At 39.7% G+C, this 22,372-nt stretch overlaps 1 long non-coding RNA gene across 2 annotated transcripts in view; it reads left to right on the top strand.

Annotated features, from left to right (window-relative positions):
- Nucleotides 1-22,372, top strand: part of LOC110364770 (uncharacterized) — a 117,423-nt gene that overhangs the window by 79,692 nt on the left and 15,359 nt on the right. For both annotated transcript variants that reach the window (XR_010470875.1, XR_010470876.1), the window contains 5 exons: nt 775-907; nt 10,216-10,248; nt 10,999-11,141; nt 16,671-16,750; nt 17,825-17,901. This is a non-coding gene — a long non-coding RNA (uncharacterized LOC110364770). The remainder of the gene's footprint in view (nt 1-774; nt 908-10,215; nt 10,249-10,998; nt 11,142-16,670; nt 16,751-17,824; nt 17,902-22,372) is intronic.

The following is a 22,372-nucleotide window of genomic DNA, read 5'->3' as shown; positions in this document are numbered from 1 at the left end:
CTCCTCATGAGCTTACCCTCTCCATTTTTTAAACACCTTGAGGAGTTTATGCCAAAAAAGGCTTTGCTAACCTAACTTGTGGGTTTCCTGCTTTGAAGCTGTTGAGGGAAAAGACTTAAAAAGAAAATCACATTTTTAGAAACAAGTTCTTTTCATATCGTACAGGAGGCAGTGGTTGATTTCTCATTTGAGTTGTCTGAGATAACTTGAATGCTTTTGGAAGGAAAACACTTAATACTGAGGAGTGTCGAGGCAAATTTGTCCATCATCATGCATGGAAATTTCCAAGTGCCCGTAGGGTATTCAACACCCAAGTACAGGGAAGTAGCTGTTTAAATCACTCTTAAGTCTTTCTTAAAAACTGCATTCGACACACAGCCAGTGTCATCAGAACATTTTTTCCTTGATGGAAAGAGCTTAGAAGAGAGATTGTGGTGTTCCAATATTCTGAAAGTTCACTGAGTTATCTTCCCTCTGTAGGGACAAAGGTGCTGAAATAACTTTATTTTAACATCAGTGTTTCCCACTTGATTTGAACGTTAATCCATGGCGATTTTCTATAAATATCGCTGTCTCTCTTTGCTTGGCGGCTTTTTGTTTGGTTTTTGTTTGTTTGTTTCTTGGTTTGTTTTTTGTTGGTTTGCTGTTTTTTGGGTGGGTTTTTTTGCTGTTGGTTTTTGTTTGTTTGTGAGGTGTTGGGTTTTTGTTGTTGTTGGTTTTTAAATCACAATAGATGTAAGTTCATTACAACCTGGGAATTCTTCTCTTTTGCAGTGTTCCTGAAGAACACACAAAAAGTATTTGGAGCACTCTTCTGACATGGAATCTTCAAAAATGGCAAACCCCATCTCAAACTACAAAAGGAGAACTGCTCATCCACAAATGAAACTACAGGCTACATAGAAAGGTAATCCTAATTCTCTGGATATGTTAGGATGTGGTCTGAACAAGTCTCTGTCTTCAACTGTGTGTAAAAATAGGAAGAGTTTTAGCTACAGCAATCTTAAAAAAAAAAAACCTCAAACAAACAAAACCCCAAACTTTACAAAAAAATACCTTTATTTTGCAAAGACTATTTCCAGTTGGAAGACTTCAGCATATGTTTAGGACAAGTGGGGAAAGCAACTTCCCTGGTTGTAAGCAGGTGAGGATATTGGTATTTACTGGAGATTTTGATAGTGAGAGGTAAGGGCTGGTGCTGTGAAGCAGAGATACTACATGAAACCAATGTCCTGCATTGTTACTGTGAAAAGTTACTCCCAGCGACTGGGGAGCTACACAAGAAATGAAGTAAAGGCTTAGAAAAGTATACACTAAAAAGCTTTGGAATAAAGAAATAATTTATTCTTCTGTCAATCAAATTCTTCCTAGTTAAAGACTCCTTTTGACTGACTGAAAGAACAAGGGTCACGTTACCATTGACTTCAAATCCCTGTTGCTTAGTTAAAGCATAGCACTGTGTTGAGAGGACAGTGTTTGCGTGTTGTAAACTTATGGAGACAATGTGCAACGGAAGACTGGATGGTAACTGGGTGAGCAATAAAGCATCGGTGTATGACAGCAGAACACAACACTGAAGAGGTATCATATCACATGTGCTTCTTTGGTCTGGAAAGGCAATGTAGGTTAGAGAAAGTCAAAGAGACAGTGTTCTTTGCTTGTTACAGCCTCAGAGGGAAGGTGCTGGTAGAAGAAATTTTTCCGAAATACTCACAAGCCGAGTTATTGATTCATGCTAGATATTCACCTCTTCAGATAAAATCCCAGTTTACTTTGCCTGGTAGTAAATGAAAATTAAATAAAAAGCCATTTTACTCAAGTCAAGCTAAATACATATTTTTAAAACTAAATTAAAGGTGTTCCTATGCCAAGATTTTTCCTTTTTTTTAAGCATTATGGCCAGCCAAGGATCACCATCAATAAGACAACTATCCCTGTTTAGATCAACTGGCAAACATAAAACCCATCTGTGTGTTGCTTAACAGGTGCCATTTTAGACCCATGGGGAGCAAAGCAAGCTTTGTGCAGATGGACACTCATTCATTTGAGCCTTGCTAGCAGTAGAATATTTATTCAGCTACTGCCTGCCTACAGGCTCAGTATTTGAAAGAGCCAGTGAGAAGTGTTTCTGGTGGAATATTTTCATGAGAGGCAAGTAGGAGGAGGAAGCACAAGAAATTCCATTAAAAATCATTGGCTTATGTTCACTAAGAGTCCCATTTTGATCAAGAACTGCAAGTTTTTGTGAATGCTCCACTTGATGCTACCCAAAGGCTTTAATTATTAATAGAAACACTATTAAACTTTATACTTTCAATGGAAAGGAGGGGAGTTCCTTGTGCTGACAGAAGTTGTATAAATTGGAAGGGAAACTGGCAACTCCTGTCTGTTATGCCATGCAGTGGGGACTCTTTTCTCCACTTAGGTCATCACTTCCTTTTTCTTATTTTACTGATGACCTAGAGAACAGAGAAGAAGGAATATGAAAGTTTTAATTTACATAAATAAGAAAGTTTATGTGAAAGATGCCAGCCTTTCAAAGTGTGCTTTGCTAGGTCTAGTGGAAAACAGTCACCCAGGCTGACTTGGTAGAGGAGTGCCTTTTGCTGTGGAAAACACTGCAGAAATTCTGTTACTGTGAGTATACTGTGCATGTACTGAAGTCTGCAGACTCACAGAAATGACTGACTAATATAGTTTGCAATAGCAGTCTGCTAAATTTTCTGTAGCCTATGCAGGAGCATGGGCACAAGTACATTTTACACACTTGAGCTTAGTGATAAAACACTTCCTTAAGTCCTGTCTAAATCTACCCTCTTTAATACCATTATCCCTTGTCCTGTCACTACAGGCCTTCATAAAAATTCTCTCTCCAGCTCTTATAAGCCTCCTTTAAGTACTGAAAGGCCACAAGAAGGTCTCCCTGGAGCATTCTCTTCTCCAGGTAGAACAACCTCAACTCTCTCAGCCTTTCTTCATAGGCGAAACGTTCTATCCCTCTGACCATTTTCATGGCCTCCTCTGGACCTGCTCGAACACGTGCACATCTGTCTTGTGCTGAGGGCCCCACAGCTGGACGCAGTTATCCAGGTGGGGTCTCATGAGAGCAGAGTAGAGGGGGAGAATCACCTGCCTTGACCTGCTGGAAACACTGCTTTTGGTGCAGCCCAGGATACAGTTGACTTTCGGTGCTGCGAGTGCACATTGCCAGCTGGTGTCCAGTTTTTCTCAGACTTTTTTTTTGTACAAAGGTAGCATCCTGGGGATTTTGGAAAGAAAGATTTTGCATCTACATCAAGCTATGTACAGTTTATAGAGATGGTATTAAACTTGCAGGAAAACAAAAAGTTGAAGAAAACCCCAGACAACCCAAACCCCCACTTTCTGGTTGTTTCCAAATTTGAAAAAGGAGAGCACCAAACCACAGTAGAAAACTATGGTAGTATATAGTCCTCATTTAGCTAATAGAAGTGTTTGGGAAGGGCATGGGATTCATTCTCAGAAGAAAGCATTCAGAGTTAAGTTTTGAAAGTGCCCAAGAAGGCACAATTCTCATTATGCCGTAAAGAACTGTCTGTACTAAAGTCATGGTCCAATCCGGTCACTGGTGTGCATGCTGTAGGGCATGCTCTTAGCATAGATGAGCAAACTTTGCCTATGCATTATTCCAGAATTTTTTAAAAGGCCCTGATCAGGATTATAACTAACTATTTATACTGGTGGAGCTGTTAAGAAAAGAATGAGAATCAGGTTTTCTTATAGGCCAGAAAGTCAGAACAAGGTAGAAAATAAGAGGTAACCAGAGACATTCACATTACATTTTAGAAAAAGAACTGACAGTATCCATAGAGGACTCAGCTGTGGCTGTCATGTTTCTGAAATTACCTCACTGGGCTTTTCTAAAGCATATACGTTCACTGGCCAGAAACAGAGAGGAGGAAGTTGAAATCAGCACTAAATCAACATTATAGCTACAAGAGGTCAGTTTTGATGGTGTTAGTCAATATTTTTTATGTATGGGCTTCTCCATGGCATTCTGATCTGCCAAGGATCATGCAGTTAAAATAGAAATGTGAATATGCACAAAAATATATTTTCAGGTAGTTCTGCCTTCCTTATTAAAAGGAAGATTGTTACTGCAGGTCAGCATTAGGAAAAACACGTACTCAAGAGGCTACTGGTTGGCCCCAGTAGGTCATCACCATGTGCTCTTTGACATCAGCACCTGATAGTTTGGGATCCAGATGGCTCTGCTCTCATCCTGCTTTTAGTGGCTGCCTCTCCTGCTCAGACTCTTTCTCTTGAGTCCAGGTGAACATCATCCATGCAGTCCTGTCTTCCTATTTCTTTGCTGTTTGACAGCCAGCAATCTCCCACTGTGCATGTGTTGGGGGAGGCCTTTCTCCTGCTCCCTCTCCTGGCAGGTGTGAAAGAGCCCTGGTTTGCTAAATGCTGCTCTTAACCACCCACTTCTTTTTTTTCCAGGGCCTACTCTGCTTTCTTTTCCTTTGGAGACCATACGAGGCTTTCTCAATATGCTCCATTGTATTTTATATTTAAGTTCACTTCTTATTTTGTATTATTAACTCATTTGTTTTCTTTGGTTTTGCTAAGTGCAGCTAGTCTGTGCATGGCTCATTAAGTTACTTCTTAACAGCTACAGCCAACCCTCAGCCAGAAGGCCCTGCTGAAGAAGTGGTATTTTTCTTCCTTGTTCTCTCTGCTCAGGGAAAGTAATTGTGTTTGTATAATTCATGTTTGAAGTTCATCCAATAATAAAGGAGATTCTTCAACCTGCTTTTTTTTATCTTCCAAGTGTGAAAATTAGATTTATCAGTTATTAACTTGTTTATTTTTTTAAGGTATCTAGCTTTGTGTCACTGTTGATTTCACTATTTGCAAACTGTCTTTGTCATTTTATTGATAGCACTTGAGTGAAGAACTCTCTGATAATATATGCAAACTCACAGCTCTCAACAAGCTTTACAGCTCCATTAATGAGGGGATTAACAAGAGCGCTGCAATGTATTTAACCTGCGGCACTAGCTCTGTTTCAATAAGACTTCAACAGCCTATTAAATGGAGTGGGGGCTCAATTAACCCAGACAAAGGCCACTCTACAGAACGTGGCAGGGAGGACCACAGTTAGCATCTGCCTAAGCAGCTTGTTCTGAGCTGGAAATAAAGAGGGTGACATGTTCTCGCCCCGAGCTATGATATAACTGAAATGGTGATTCTAGTTCATCTGGGCTGACTGAATAGGTGACGGCATTGAAACCCACCACTATCTCGCCATATGACAGTTTGTAAAATCCGAGTGCACTCAACGGTCACCCCAGAGCCTCCTGCCTCATGGGATGGAGATATTGTTCTGAGGTGGGTTGGTGGGAGCTTTCACTAGCACAAGGCTGCAGTGCTGGCACGATGTTACCTTTGGGCGGTCGGGGAACATCATGTCAGTAGATCTTTCAGGGGATGTTTTAGCAATCTTCTGCTGGAGAGGAACTGGGCATGGAGATGTTCTTGATCTTTCTGTAATCTGACGTTTCATTGGGGGTTAGTATGAGAACTGAAAACTGATAAGTAAGCAGGGTGGGAGAGAAACATGATTTTTTTTAAAAAATGTGAATTGTACAATAGAAATATACCTACATGTCTCACTAAGTTCTTGGTTAAATGTCAAGAGTTTGTTTTCAAAGGTGCTACTCATGCTTATAGTTAAACTTGTGATGAAAATACTTTGCTGGGTAGAGATCTAACTCTTCCTGTGTTTTGAGGATGCAAAGAAAGCATTCTTGCTATTCCTGGGGAAGAACTATGTGCAGAAATTAGCTCGTTTGTGAATACTGGCTATTATTTAGTTTGGTTTAGGTTTCACAATAGATATTGTTACAAACCACAGGTCTTTATGAAGAGATGATCACTGATGAAAGAATGGCATTAAGGTACTATTATGGTGCCGTGGTTCAAGAATCTAGAGGCCATGTTTCAATTATTTGCAAGAGAATTGAAAATAATAGAAAACAGCAGGGTTTTTTCTGTTGGAAAAAGAAGGAAATAGCAAACATTTCTAGCTAGCGACCAATTAAAAATGCAACGAGCTTGTAGTTACATACTGCAGACTATGCTAGAGAGAAAAAAAACAGGTAGGGGACACCCATTTGTTCCTGGACTAAATGTAAATTATTTCAGAAAACACAACACTGTCATTTGTTGTTGTTGTTTTTTGTTGGTGATGGGTTTTTAACATGTAGTGCTCCTATAGCACAACTTTGCTCAAAAAGGTGACATATTTTTCTTTAATTTCCTCCTTTTGTTGAAGAATGCTGTGTGCTTATTAGAAAAATACATGCTTGTGAATGTACATTAAGCAGCAAGCCTTCTAGCTTGACGTGCCATAATCTGGTGACAAGGGCCTATAAAAGTACTTGCATTATTAGCAGAATTAATTGAGGAGCCAAATCCACTCAAATAATTTGGAAGAGTTGTATGAACTGTCTAGAGTGCATAGGTAGGTGGTAAATCAATGGCTTATCTGAGAATAAATGTATATAATTGTAACTCACCCATTTCTAGGCTGAACTATCCAAAATGCATCAATTTCTTATAGACATCAAGCATGTGAATTGATCTACTTTTTATGTAGTGATAAGCATGCATATTGCTTTTTCCCATGACTGTTTATTCTGGTGCTCTGTATATTTGGTTTTACGTAAAATTCAAGGCCAAAGAAACATAAGAATCCTTCCCTTTTCTTCAAGTCGCTTCCAGGTTTTGACTCTTAGGAAGTCTCAGGTCTCAAGTCTTCCAAGGCAAGAAACATCTACATTTATAATGCAGAAAACAAACAAAAGACAATTTTCTGTATCCCCTCCAGAGATAATTAACAGACACAAAGGAGCGGAGAACCAATTACTTTTGCTTTGAGGTCAACTTTAAGTACTTCTGATTATCCTAGTAAGGACATGTGCTGCTAATTTTATACTTTTATATGGAGGGTAATTTTCTTTCCTTGCATCTGTATGTTATTACGGTTTGAGGATAAAATAGGTAAATTACCATAGCAATGTATTAATTTCCAGTGGAGAAAAATAAAGGGAAGTTATTAAACGAACACTGATTTTCTGTTGGGATATATTTGCTTTACCTTTTTAAGTCTAACCTGAGGTTAATAGGGCATTATCACCTCTGATCACATCTAACTAGACATTGGTAGAATACATGCATTATTAAAAGTTCTAGATGCAATGGGGTTTTTTTTGTTGTGGTGGGTTTCTTTTGTATGTGCCTGAGGTTTTTTGTTGTTGTTTTTGTTTGGTTTATTTGTTGTTTGGAGTGGGGTTTTTTTTTGTTTTTAAAGAGGGAGGGAAATTAGAATAAATGATGTTATCAAATAATTAGGAACTACATCATGCCTTCAGCAAGCGTGTTATGTAGTTTCTGTAGACCCGTGTGCATCTTTCTAATGTTTCTTTTTATTCCTTGCATCTTTGGCACAGAGAGGTCCCTGTTGTGCTGGGAATGCTACAAGCATATAGAAATCAAGATATAGGATGAGCATCTAGAATGCGATGATGATGTTAATAATGGTCTAACCCAACATGGCAATTTTTTTTATCTCTTTTTCCTATCCAACATATTGTCCCCTGCAGTGACAACAGCAGGTGCTGTTTGGGAACAGAATGCAGCCCTGGCTACTCCCTGTGGTCCTTTCCACTTGTATTTCCCCACCATCCACAACTGCTGGATACGGGATGCTAGTGCATCCCTGCCTATTTGTTTTAGTGTCTGCTTATGGACCTGTTGTCCATTAATTTGACCGGTCTTCTTTGAACCTCTCCTGCCTCCACGATCCCCTGTGGCAATAGATTCCTGCAGTTCATTCTTGTTTAAAAATGAAAGAAGTACTTAAAAAATCCATTTTAGGTGGGTCTCCTATTTGTCATATGTTCCCTAGTTCAAATAGTGTGGGACTTACTGAATAATCACTCACCTTGTCCAGTGCTATCATGAGCTTCTAAACCCTGTTCTTCAGTCCTCACCCATCTGCTGTCCAACTTGAGGAGTCCCAGCCCATTTAGTCCCTCACAAAGCAGTAGCTCCCTCCTCTGAATTGTGTTATTTACTATTCTCCATACTTTCTCCAACTTTGCTCTGTCTTTTTTTTTAGGTATGAAAATGCAAATAGTATTTAAGGAAGTTCCACAGCTACAACAAAGTCTTACCTATCTTGTGCATCCTTTTCTACCCATTCTTCCCTGTGGTCATTGAATTATAATAATGATTCAATCACAAAAAGACATTAGAAAGAGTAATATAATAGGAGAAAAAATGCTTAGCACACATTGCTACTGCTCTTCTTCCAAACAATTTTTTGTCATTGGGAAAAACATATGCAGTATATGAGCAATGCATAGATCTTTGCTCCCTGTCAGTGCCATTCTAGATACACTGGCTTCCAGCCAGGCCAAGTTAACTGGAACTCAATTAGCATCTTTAACACTTTTAAGTGGTTATTTTCTCTACTTTTATTGGCAACTGATTCCCTGGGAGTTGAGCTGCACAAGAATGAAGATGTCTGTTATTTTTTCAGCTTAATACTTGGCTTTCAGGAGAGGACAAAAATTGGTGTGGTATTGCAAGTTGATGTGTGAACAGAAAATGGATGATTTAGTGTATGACAAGCAGTAATATTTCAGAATGTTGGTATTATACAAATTGAATAAAGAATAAATCATAAGAATAGCCATTAGGAAATCCATCAGATTGACTGCTAAGGAAAACTATAAGCAGTGGTTGGCTTAAATTCTTATCAAGTGTCAAAGGACAGGGTTGCGTTTGAGTAAGGGCATTTAGATGAGGGGAAAAAAGAGGATGAGGGCAAAATGGAGAAAGGAATCACACAGAAAAACAGTCCATGCAGATATATCTCACAGCAAATTTATTCCCACAATTAAGAATTATGTTTTATGGACTCAAAACAACATTCCCTTATTTCTGGACCCTCAAGTGACAATTGTTTCCTACAAAGGATCACCAAACCTGGTGAGAGGTTAGATTGTGCAGCTTTCGGCTGTCACAATAAACCAGGAGTTGGGGAAGAGGCTGGGAAGCCTGTGAGCAAAGAAAATGAACATCTTTCTGGGATACTTGGACAGCTGCCAGCTCACACATTAAGCTCTGTTTTCCAAACCAATTGTTCTGTTGTTTCAAGTGCAAATAGTCTTCATCCTCTGCCCGGACTTCTTGTTTTTTACAAAATGAAATTGCCGACCTAAACATGTAGGGGTTTTTCCTACAACCTACTGATATATCAGCGTTTACTGTGGTATAACATTATATAAGTTATATAAACAGGAGAAAAATATGATAGGTAAACTTTACAGAGATATTAAAAGATAAACAGGAAATACTGTTTGATCATGTTTTTTGCTTTTGTTTTGTTTACTAAACACTGTACCTCACAATTAACATAACAGTTATTAGTTATTAGCTAATACTTATAACACTGAAAGCTGTTTCAAAGATAAATTCTGCTAAATGCTGCTGAAACAACAGTATTAATGCCCTCCCAGAATTAAAGCTATTAGTCAATATGAAATCTGTAATTATACCATTAATCATTCGTATCCTGAAAAATATTTGCAACACCTGCCAAACATGGTATTAGGTGTGTGACAGTAAAGCCTGACTTATGGATGGTTTTCAAATGCTGTAAATTATGTTATGATTATCAAAAGGATACAGACATGAGAAAATGTGTGAATGAGCGTGAATCTTTCAGCCAAAGAAGAAATACAGAAATTGCTCTACTAGATCAGACCTACAGTTAGAGCACAACATCCAATATCTGACAGTGAATGACACTAAGGTGTATATTACCCTCTAATCATTAAGTTCTGGTGGACCAGCTTTAGCATCCCTTGAAGATTTATATAATTAGTTATGATATATCTGGATTCTCTTGATTTTGTGTGATTAAATGCAATCCCTTGTTGCATCTTCTTGTCTTCATGCCTCCTTGTCTTCCTGCAACAGTCCTGCAATCCAGCTAGATCTTGTGTGGAAAAAAAATCCCTTGAATTTTCTGAGTTTTTAATATCTTCCTATGGAAATGAATGTTCATCTTTTCCTTGTAGAGCAGAACTTTCCTGTACTATGCATTTTTTTTAATATACTTGCACTTTTCTTTTTATCTTTTCCTGGTTTCTCCAGTCACAAGGACCTCTGGATATTGTCTCTCTGCAGGTAAGGAGGATGAATGGATTAGGCTGAGTGTGTCCTGGTTGTTTCTGCAATTTTAATCAGAGAATTTACTTAGGATTCTATTAATTAGCCTTGTAGTTATGAAGAGTTCATGTCAATGGGAGCTAGAATAGTGATCATTGACCTTTGCTTCTGTGCTTTTATTTGAGTTGAAAGAACTGAGGTGGAAGAGGACTAAAAAATGTGTTCTTCCTCTCAGCTTCATTGAACTATTTATGATCTTTTGTCCTCATTGAACCTCTATCCATCTTTTGTTCAGAAAGTTCTGAGTGTTTGAAAACATGCAACTTCTGAATATTTATGAGAGAGACATGAGGTCTGCTGCACTTATATATTGAATGTGAGAATATACGCTAACCTACATACATTCAAATTAATAACTTAATTAGGCTTTGGAGCTTTGAGCGTAGTAACAATAAAAATTATCAGCTTGCAGCTAACAATTGTCTCAGGTAATCTGATGGAGCATTGTTACATTGATCCGCTGGTTTATAATGCTTTCCTCACATGTATAGACAGGTACGTTGGTGATCTCTGTGTTTCACAAATCTGTAGGTGGTAATGCTCATTCTCTAACAGGGGTTGTGCAGAAAAGCACAATAGGCTCAAGTCTCTTGGTCCCCTCGTGTCTTGTGAGCATCTGGCACCACCTTGTCACAGCCCAGTTACAGGTGGGCCAGCCATTGCTGGAACCAACCATGAGGCTGAATTTAAGTCCTCCACTCTTTTCAGGTTGACCCACTGAACTGCAGTCCGACACTAGAGGGACAAGGAGCTGAGTCAAGTAAGAACACGAATCCAAATGAGAGAAGGAAACATCTGTGATGAAACTGCTGGGCTCAGACTGTTTGCAGAGGGCAACTTGTTCAGATTTGGTAGGTTTTACTTTATTTTCGCTTAACCGGTTTGCACTGTGCATACTGCTGTACTCTCTGGCTTTCTATGTTGCATGCACCACTGGTGAGAAGTGGAATTTTGATTTTTTTTCAAAAGGCTGTCCTACGGATCAGGTCTATGCACAGGCTTTTAGGACCAAAAGCTTAGCATTTGGATTCAGACTGAGAAAATAGAGCTGCTACTTATTTAAATTTAAATTGATTTCCTTGACTCCCACAACAAGATGTTGTGGTAACTGTTGTAAAGGTAGGTTACATATATAATGCTACTTCAAATTTTTTATTTCTGGGGAAGATGGATTTGTCCATCCATTCTGACCCAGAGTCTCTGTTCAGCCCAGCTGGAGCTGCTAACTGGCAGTGTAATTTTGAGTGAAAAGTCAGAAAGTTAGTTTACAAGTTCTTAAATTTGAGTAGTCCTAGGTTTTCTTTTGGTTTGTTTATTTTTTTTTCTTATATACATATATCTTCACCCCTTTTTGTGGAGGATCATCTGCCCCTATGAATATCTCAGCAATCTAGGGGTATTACTGATGCCAGTGGAAAGACCTGTAGTGGGTTTAATACAGTTTGGTTAAAAATCCATGGGGGTAAGTTTGTATTAGAATTCAGTTTTTGATAATATAGGGGTTTTTTTCTTTTTTGTAAGACATTAAATTGAAGTGGACGACACTTCAAAGAGAAGGCTTGTACTGGAGACAACCTCCAGTCTTCATGTCCAAGCTTTTAGTTGAACACAGATCTCTGAAGATGAAATGCAGCTTTGCTCTGTCTGTGGTTTTTTAACATCAGTCCTCTCAGTCAGTCGGAAACAAAGGGAGAAAGGACTTTTCTAGGTAGTCTTTTAATCAGAAGTGTTAACTGTATTACTGTGTCTGCCAGTGGGAAATTGTAGTATTCATTTGGGTCAACAGGGAAAGATAGCAATTATAAAGCAAACAGTTACTTTTTTCTTTGTATTTGTGACAGCTGTGACTGGACTATCATGATCCTGAAAACACTGAAATACTGACCAAAATGGTAATTTTCATACCCTTTTAGCCTAATAGGGTGGGGAAATGCAGATGTTATATCTTTGTCATCAAGGGAAAAGAGACTGACACTTCATAATGTTAAGACAAGTCTGTCAGACCCCACTGGAAATAATGAAGCTTGACAGTTCCTGGGTTAATACTGCAAGTACCAATCCTGTAAATTTCAATTAGCCCTGACAGCAGTAGGGTTTAACGTGATGTTTATGTGAAGTGGTATGGTGGTAGCTTTCCTTCACACTTACCAGGAAAAGGATCTCTTTCTCTTTTTCTCTCTCTCTCACACACACAGTCTTCATTGTATTTATTTCTTGAGATGTCATAAAGATACTTTGAGTGTCTCAGACTAACTGTACAAACATAGGACTCCAGCTATTCAGAACGTATTTATCAAGCTTAGGTGCCTAAAACTTGCCAAAAAAATATTCGCATTTTAACATGTAAGATTTTCACAAATGCCTCACTGCCTGAGCTCTGTGGTGTTCTAGTGATGGCAAAACATCCGCCTGAGGCCCACCTTCTTGCATAAACCCAATGGTGGTACAGTCCTGCCATTGCCTTACCACTACGAGATGCAGCTTTTAGCAGGAGTCGTTTTGCCAGCGGGACTGCCAATGCTTTGTCCCTCCAGTCCCTTCCCCTGTGGCATGAGCCAGTCCAAGACATGTGCCTGTGTGATACGATGTGATCACAGCTGTGCGCCCACTTGGTTTAGATCACTATTGATGTCCATCCTAACTTCTATCAGCAAAACACCTTTTATTTTGCTACATTTTGTATCAGTTCCCAGAATGAAATAAGCTTTAACAGGCACGAAGTAGTCTTTTAACTGTGTCTGTGCTAGCACTGTTGCTGACATTAAGATGCTGCACTAAAATCACACCTCTGACCAACTCTGAGCTACACGCTGCTTTACCAGCTAAAGTTTCTAGTGCAGTCCTGCTGTCATGTAGTCGTCCATGTCAATTTGGTGCTAAATATAGGTGTTATGTGTGAAAATTTTGGCCTACCTGCCGTGCTTCAGAGAAGTCAACGATAAGCCCCAGTTGGGCTAACGTTCCTCTAGCAAAGGACAAACATGTTACCAACAAAACCAAATTGTCTCTATGCTTGAGATGAGCACGGATATTATCTTCTTGGACAACAAGCAAATGTGACACACGCATAAAAGTGTGGGACAAATAACACTTGGATGGGCTTAGAAGATGATGAGCACTGTACTTCTGTCAGTGACTTCCCTGTTAGCTGTTGGAACAGACGTTTGGTGTATGTGGTCGTGGAGAGCCCAGCGCCCCAGGGCTGACTGCACTCTGCTCCCACTGACACTAGTGGGAGATGAAGGTGTTGAATACATGAAACACTAGAAAAATAGCTCTAGGGCTGAGTTCTCTCCTAACAATTAGAGATTGTAAAAGCATATATTAAAGACACGTTTTAAAGATAGCAAGAGCCTGAAAAGGGCACCTAATTTTAAAGTTATGTGATACCACTGTAGCTGACGTACTGGCACCCCTTGCACCTCACCCCAGCTCTGGTGGGCTTCTGATCCCACGCTGCAGTGGGCTGAACTTGCTGAACCAACAGAACATTATGCAGCAAAAGCATCAATAGTTTAGTGCTGAATTTGTGAATCAAATTAGCTCCAGAGCTGCTGCCACAGAGTGGGAGTGTAAGGCTGGAAGAAGTGACATGGGGGTGGGAGTTACCAGTACTGGTAGAGCAAAGGAGGAGCAGAGCCCTCCTTTTGGGTGACGGGAAGTTATTGGAGCATCTCAAATGTGAGTTTCACCCATGTTTTCAGCAATCTTGTATGTAGTTCTGCTCAAATCTCATTTCAACATGCGATTTTATCAGTCACAAAATCAGGGAGGTAAGCATGCAATTAAACTTAGGCTGTACTATGGGTGTTCTTAATTTTCCATAGGTCTTGGGCACCAAATGCAGCTGTCAGTGGAAAGATATTTGAGTTGTTCAACAAGTTCAATTTTTGTTTAACTGAAAAGCCTGCCATTTTAGAATGACTCCTGCATGGATGTAAGATAATCAGAATGAGATACCGAAATTTAAGGAACAAATTCTGAAAAATCACAAATGTGAAAAAAATGGGAAATGTAACCATTTTTTTCTTGAAATGAAGTGAGTTGACATTAAAAAATAAACTATATTTAAGGTTGACATAGAGCATTTTCTAATTTCAGTTAAGTTGGGAAGATTAATCAAAATAACGACTTGCATGTGGGAACTGTGAAAGAAACACATACTTGTAATGGGGAAAAAGATTCTAATAGTTTAAATATTGATGTACATATTCATTATGGCATTCTGTGTATGCTTTATCCTATAGTCTGTCTGCCTTGTATCCTTCCGTTCTTCCTCTTCCCACCTCCCTTGTTACTTGTTAGGTGCTTTACTTAACACTTTGCAAGCACCTCTCCTGTGCTATGCATATTCAATTTATCAGAGCTTCTCAGAGCAGGTGTCCTCAGGAAAGGAAGTCTTTTTTCTCCCTAGCCACCCTTTCTCTATACAAACAGCAAACTGCAGTAATTGACTCAAGAATTTAGAAAGTCAGACAGCAAAGGCAAAGGTGCTCTTTTTTGCCTTGTCTAGCAAATGTGCCGATTCACTGCCATTACTTACTTCAGAGCATTAGTTCCTCTTCAGAAGTAAGGAAAGAAACGCTCTTCACTGGCAATAAGAAAAGAGGGTGTTTTTCCTGGCTCTTTGACTGGGGACTCCTACTGGCAGTCTCTAAGTTGCATTTATTTTAAAGATAAAATTTTCACAAGTACTTGGTCGTGTTACAGCTTTTCTCTATTGAATTAATGAAGGCTTTATAATTAGCTTCAGTAGAACAAAATAAAAAAACAATGGATACACTGCAAAGTCCAATCCCGTATCTTTTGTATTTTCACTGCTCTTTTTCTGTGTCTCTCCTCCCACCCCCATTTCTGCAGACTGCTTCCAGGAAGAGAAAACCCTCAGAGAGTGAAGTCATCTTGTAGTGTGAGGGACATGTTTAGCCCAGTAAGAAATTTCCCTCTCTTTTTTCTTACCAGTTCAAATCTATTTTGAGTTTCCAGCCTCTCTTGCACCAGCATTGTGCTGCTTCACGGTGCCAGTGCTTTCGCATTACTCTTCCATGTTTGTGCTTTAGCCTCTGCCTGTGGCATAACGCATGGTAAAATAACTTGTACAGGTTCCTGACTCAGAGAAGCTTAATCTTCCACCATTTGATTCCAAAGAGTCCGGTGAGGCATCTTGTGGGAAAGCAGAAACCTCTGTTGCTTTTTCAGGAGTTTTCAGCATGTTTAAACTTTAGATTCTACTGTGGTGCCACCAGATTCAAAACTTTGGTTCTTGTAAATATTTGTGTAGTACAGGAGTCCATTGTTTCTCTCCTTCCCCCCTCTATTTTTTTTCTCCAGTAATTCCTTTTCTTCTTTTTTGCACACTGAATGCAAAGGAATAAAGATAAATGAAAAGTTAGCAAGATATAAATCAATTGTGAGTTTTACACTGCAATGTTGGTTTGCTTTTAGTGCAGGAGTACCTTTGTACAAAATAGATCACAGAAGGAAGACATGCCTGGAGTTTCTTATGTTAGATCATTTTAAAAGACGTCTCTGGTAGCCCACAAACCCCCTATACCCTCTTTCCAAATCATTTCAGGTACTTTATAGTGCCCCTGTAGTTAGCCCCATGAGCTGTCCTTGTTTGTGTGGCTTGCAATCAGAGGAGTCCTCTCAGCTCAGGCACACAAAAACCAGACACTCAACAGTGCTGTTTTGGGAATGCTCTGTACTGCAAAATATGCACTCACAGCTCAAGTTTGATTCTGCAAAACAGTGAACACGGCACCTGATCCAAGAAGCCCTGTCCTTAAGCATGTCTATGAGTAACATACCTGCTATATATCTCTGTGGGCTGAGGACTTCATTCTGGGTGAGTGTCTGGACTGAAGGTGGGGCATGCCAGAGTACAGGATTTGTATAGTTTGTGTTTCTTTTCAAAGCTACAGTGCTTGAGCAACTTTGAGATACCAGTCTCAATTTCCACATCTGAGCATGCAAAAATTTAACCATCAAAAATTATAAATTACTTGTGAAAATGTAAACCTCAACTATGTTGTGTTTTTCAGTGTACTATCAGAGCCAACTCAAAAAACACATTTTACATACTGAAAAAAAATGCTTACAAAGTCACAGAAACTACTAAATGGATTTGCTTATCATAACCAGAAAAGTACTAAAAGAAAAATTGCTTGCATTTTGTGTCAGTGATGGCCTTTGCTAAGAAACAAAAATTGAAAGCAGCATAACTTGAAGGCAGTGGAGCTGTTATGAGAAGAGAGGATTTGTGGAAAGCTTGGGACCTTTTAAGGGGTGGGCTCTGGATTTATTTAAGGTAATCTAAGACACTATTGACCCAAACACCTATTGTGCTCTTTGACTGGAATTTGTATCTCCATTTATAGGTGACAGAATGGAGCTCTTGCTTATACATCAGCTCTCTTGGGTGTTGTTTCAGCATATGAGTGCCAGCCCACCTCTTCTGGTAAGAGATCAAATGGGAAAAAATAGGGGAAGACTGAGAAATAGGTGAGAAGTATGAAGGAAAGTAATTTAAATCAGTACTGTCCTATATCTGTCAGAAAGCAAATAGAACAATTTTGTGCTGTGAGGATGAAGAAAAATCTGCGCTTCGTAATTTTCTTTCAGCTTTCAGGGTCGATATTCTTCAAAGTGTAAATGAGCAGTTTAACAGAGAGAATTAAACGAAAGGCCAAGTCCTGTAACACAGCATTATTCGTCCGCATGGCAGGAGTCTCAGCAGGACCACAAACTGTCACAGAAATGGTTCTGCAAGAGAAGCACCTGAAACCAAGCCTAGTGGCATAAGCTTCATCTCCTCCTGAAACAGATGGTTCTCTTTCTTTTCAATGAGTTTTAATGGAAGTTTTAACTGGAGCTGGGAAGGTGGGAACTGGCTTCTTGAGCCAGCTGTGGTTTGGGGAACATATCTAGCTTCAGATCATTGCAGAAATCCCAATATGTTTTGATTGACCCTGGTGATATTTGTAACATGGGAATCTTGCAGAATCAAGGTCAGTACATTTTCTATTAAGACTTTTCCATCTTTACCTTGAGTTCTGTTTTAACTGCAACGTGAGCCATGATGAAGTGGCAGAACTGTGAAGCTTTCACCTTTATTTCAGAGTGGGAGGGAATGACAGAGGAAGGGACAAAGAGGACACCTGCAGCAGGAGACATGTGGGAGAGTACTCATGCTAAATGAGGTTTCCCTAGTTATGTATTTGCTCAGGGTGGAATATCTTCCATTATACATTTTTATCATTTGTTTGAGTTTACAAAACATGTTAGTAAATTGAGGTGTTTGTTCTTTTAAGTGAGTAAATGTTTGGTAGAAAGATAAGATGTTTTGCAACAACCTTCTGTGTTGTTACTTCTCACTGTGTTGATTTGGTTTGAACTGGTCACCTCCTGCCACATATTCATTATGGTACTTTTTAGTATGATGCTGAAGCCACAGACAACTGCCATGACAGAGAAGCCAGACCTCCCATGCTCTTCCATCACTACTTATTCCTTTTTTGTTTTTTCTTTTTAGTGAATTAGACTGGCTCACATCAGGATGGATCCGATGTGCAGAGAAACCAAGCCCTAGGAGTGCGTCGTCCTATAGATGTAAGTGAAACTATGTGGATTATTTAAATTGTGTGCTTTTGTTTTCTTTTGTTTCGTTTTTCCCAAGAGTCTGAGAGTCAACCTTCCTTTCATTTCAAGAAGAGACACTCAATGATACTGTGTCAACCTTTCTACCTGTGCCCAAAGAGGCTCCATGTAAACAACCATTCTGTTCCCTTTAGATCTCCTGACATTAGAAAGACTTAGTGCTAAGACAAAGGAAAGTAAACGGACTTATGTTGATGTTTCCAATGTCCACATGGTAACAACATTAACCATCCTGTAGGGAAGTCAGTGCCCACTTTTGGCAGTAATCAATTGCCAGTTGGCCAGACAAGTGATCACTGCATACATGCAGGGAAGCATCTGTGGCTTTTCAACATGTCACAGACACTGAGGATTCATAGCACATGTGGAATAGAGTGATCTAAGCATGGACAGCACGTGTGAGAGTGTCACAGTCTATGCATGCATGAAGCAAGGCTAATTCGTGGAAAGCCAAGTGAATCCAGAGAAATGTTAGTCTTAATAAGCTAATCACAGAGCTTACATAGTAGGTCTCTGCTCGATGTGGTCAGGTTCCCATCACTTTGTTCATGATAGATGTTGGCAGGTATGAGTGCTCATGATCATTCAGTCAGTGCAAGCTCCAGTCTGACTCTATTTATCTGTACCTCTTGTCAACATCCACAATTAGGGTTACTCTTGGGTGTAGACAAAGTCTTAGTTATCTTCTTATTATACCTCAAGAGATGGCTAGGATGCAGTCAGTAAGCAAGTTGGGGGAATTAGATGGAATATGTTTTTCAGGTGTTGGGACAGCTAGATTATTTGGCTTGTTTGTATAAAATGATCAAATGTTCTTTAAAAAATAATTTTTTAAAAAGTGAATCAACATTCCCAGGGGAGGAGCACATCTAGCAGTTTATTTATTCATTGAGGAACAATAAGATGCAGTAAGGTGCTTATTTTGTTATACAGATAAAGACCACAATAAAAATTTAGGAACTATTCCTCTGCCAGTAGTCTGTGGAGACAGCCTGAAGGAGGAAGAGCTGAGAATGGGCGGGAAAGCGAGTGACCAGGAATTTCACATTGCTATGAAAGCCAAACTTCACTTTATCCTGTACAAAAAAACAGAGGAATAGGAGCACCGAGATTTATTTACGTAATCATCCAGAACAGAGGAGGAGGGTTGAAAAGCTCATAACCCATTCTCTGAATCGCTGTCTCAGAGCCCAGTAGTAAAACCCTTGCAAGCCTTGAAAACAGGCAAACCTTGGTCCTTTCTCGGTCTGAGGCTTTTTTAAGCACCTTTATATAAAAGTTGTGCAAGTCTTTCTGAATTTCAGAAGCAGATAACCCAAGGAAAAATATATGTTAATGCAAGTTAAATAAAAAAGCCTGTTGTTTGGCAGTAAGTTTGTCCCATCCACAAATGCCTGTCAGTTCATGTCCTGATCTGACAGTCCTGTTTCCACACTGCAAACATGTTGATGCAAAAGTTCCTCCTGACATTATTCAGTCCAGCTTGTTCCAGCCCATGCTGCATGAAAAAGACATTTTCCAGCACCTGTGTTCTCAGTGGTGCCTTCAGCAAAGCCCTGCAGATGAACCATTAGAAATACATGCTGACCTTAACAAAGAAGGAGCCGACATACTTCACTCATAAAACTCAGAGAGCAATCAGACGGCATCCCAGTGACATTCATCACAGCTGCTGGCAACAGCCTTTAATTCATCTGGTATTTAACCAGGGTGAAATGCCTTGTAGCTATATCATGTTTGTTGGTGTTAGATGAACCCAGCTCATCGCCTGCTCACTAAAGTTCAGGATTTAACACCAATCCGTGGTTTGCAGGCAGTTCATCTCCTGCACAAAATACTTCTCTCCTCTTTGTCCTTTATTATATTTTCTGTTCTCCACAGCTTGTTTTCTAAACTCTCCTCTTCTCACCTCCAACATGTAACTGAACACCTTTGTCTGGATTTTAGAGCTATGTTACATTCTGGCACAAGTCAGAGATGCTGCCCACCAGTGACACAATTAAGCTCAGTGATTACAGGGAAATTTTCCAGTTTTCATAATTAAAAGTTAAGAATATTCAAGATGTGAAAAATACAAATGTGTTCTCAAGGTTGAATACTTAATTTTTAAGTGATGTGGCTGTAGCATCCTTTTAAAATGATGGAAGGGAATGGGAGCTGATTAAGAACAATGGCTCAAATAATGAATAGTTTTAGGTCATATATCCATTGACTGCTGAGTCTTTAAAGAAATTAATTTGGCTTGTTTCAGTGTAATTCTGATCCAGTGAAGTTAGTGAAAGCTAGTGCAGTCATTGGGGCTAAGGAAAATCTAGAGGGTATTAAACATGGCCCACTGCAATCCTATAGGATTACCTCCCGTAATTTTGTGCAACTTATGTCATGTCCTACTGCATATAGGATGTGTTCTGAATGCTCTAATGCTGTAAAATTGGAGAAGCAAAACTTTCTTGATTAAATCCTGGTTCCATAGAAGTCTAACAGCTCCTACTGATTTTAGTGAGGCTGGTTTAATGCCCTATGTAAGTCTAGATACAAATCCCATCAGTGCTTGGGATAAATTTGAAAAAATAAAATAAGGCAGCATGTAGCCCACTTTTATGCACTTCACTTATACAGCTCTGTCTACTATGGATCTAATTTAGCCTTCAATATCGCTAAAAGACTTGAAAATATTTTTTTCATAAAATTAGCCATCTGTATAAAAATTATCTCTGAAGACTCCACCTTCCTCCAAAGGCCAGCTTCATCACCTTCCCTAGGTTAACTGGGAGCCATAGACAAGTAGTCTTCTTGACCTAGGCAACAAGAATAGGGACACATTTACTGTGTAGAAAATGCAAGGAGGAAGTTTTGTATCTTCCATGATTAATACTAGAGGCAGGAGAGAATCCACATCACTTAGAGACAGATCAGTCATTCTGGGCTATCTAAAAAGTTAAACATAGTAAAGTACATTTTCCTGATTTCCAGCATTCAAAAAGCGTAAGTGAAGGTCCCCAAATAATTAGATTTTAGGTAACAGTAGATCTTGAGTACTTCTATGGCCATGGCAAGACTTGGCCTCTGTTTCAGACTTTTTTATCATAATGTTGAAAGGTGGAAATGTTCTCTTTTTTTTTTTTTTTTTTTTTCCCCAGATAAAAGAATATTGAGGTTTCCAGATGATCACTTGACACTGGGAATTTGATATATAGACAGAACACAGGGTACAGGGACATTTGTGTTAAATCCACAACAGGTAGCACAAATGAACCAGGAGGTTCCTGGAATGCATTGATAATAATTTCTTTCTCCCATTGACAGAAGAGCCGATGAGGAGAGGTGCTATGACCTTGTTCTCACAAAAAAAGGAGGGGCTGGTCGGGAATGTAAAGCTTAAGGGCAGCCTTGGATGCAGGGACCATTAAATGATGGAGTTCAAGATCCTTGGGGCAGTGAGAATGGGGCATAGCAAGCTCACTACGCTGGACTTCAGGACAGCAGACTTTGCCATCTTCGGGGATCTGCTTGGTGGAATACCATGGGATAAAGCCCTGGAGGGAAGAGAGGCCCAAGAAAGCTGAGTAACATTCAAGGTTCATCTCCTTTGAGCTCAGGAGCAATGCATCCCAACAAAGAGGAAGCCATGGAAAACCACCAGGAAGCCTAGCCTGCATGGATGAACAAGGAGCTCCTGGACACATTAAAACACAAAAATAATGCCTACAGAGGGTGGAAGCGTGGACAGGTAGCCTGGGAGGAATACAGAGAAATTGTTTGAGCAGCCAGGGATCATGTTAGGAAAGCTAAAGCCCTGATAGAATTAAATCTGGCCAGGGACGTCAAGGGCAACATGAAAACTTCTACAGGTATGTTGGTGATAAAAGGAAGACTGGGGAAAATGTTGGCCCTCTCCAGAAGAAAACAGAAGACCTGATCACCTGGGATATGGAGAAGGCTGAGGTGATCAATGACTTTTTTGCCTTAATCTTCACCAACAAATGCTGTAACCACACCAACGGTATCGCAGTAGGCAAAGGCAGGGACTGGGAGAATGAAGAGCCATGCACAGTAGGAAAAGATCAATTTTGAGGCCATATGGAGAACCTGAATGTGCACAAGTCCATGGGACCTGATGGGATCCATCCATGAGTCGTGAGGGAACTGACAGATAAAGTTGCTAAGCCACTCTTTATCATATTTGAGAAGCTGTGGCAGTCTGATGAAGTTCCCACTGACTGGAAAAGGGGAAACATAACCTCCTTTTTTAAAAAGGAAAAAAAAAGGAACACCTGGGGAACTATGGGCCAGTCAGCCTCACCTCTGTGCCCAGCAAGATAATGGAGCAGATCCTCCTGGAAACTATGCTAAGGCACATGGAAAATAAGAAGGTGATTGGTGATAGCCAACATGGCTTCACTAGGGGAAATTAACGCCTAAC

This window comes from Columba livia, chromosome 2, assembly GCF_036013475.1.
Source record: "Columba livia isolate bColLiv1 breed racing homer chromosome 2, bColLiv1.pat.W.v2, whole genome shotgun sequence".
Classification (NCBI taxonomy): domain Eukaryota; kingdom Metazoa; phylum Chordata; class Aves; order Columbiformes; family Columbidae; genus Columba; species Columba livia.
Note: the sequence above shows the minus strand (reverse complement) of the source record. Positions and strands in the feature narration are given on the sequence as shown.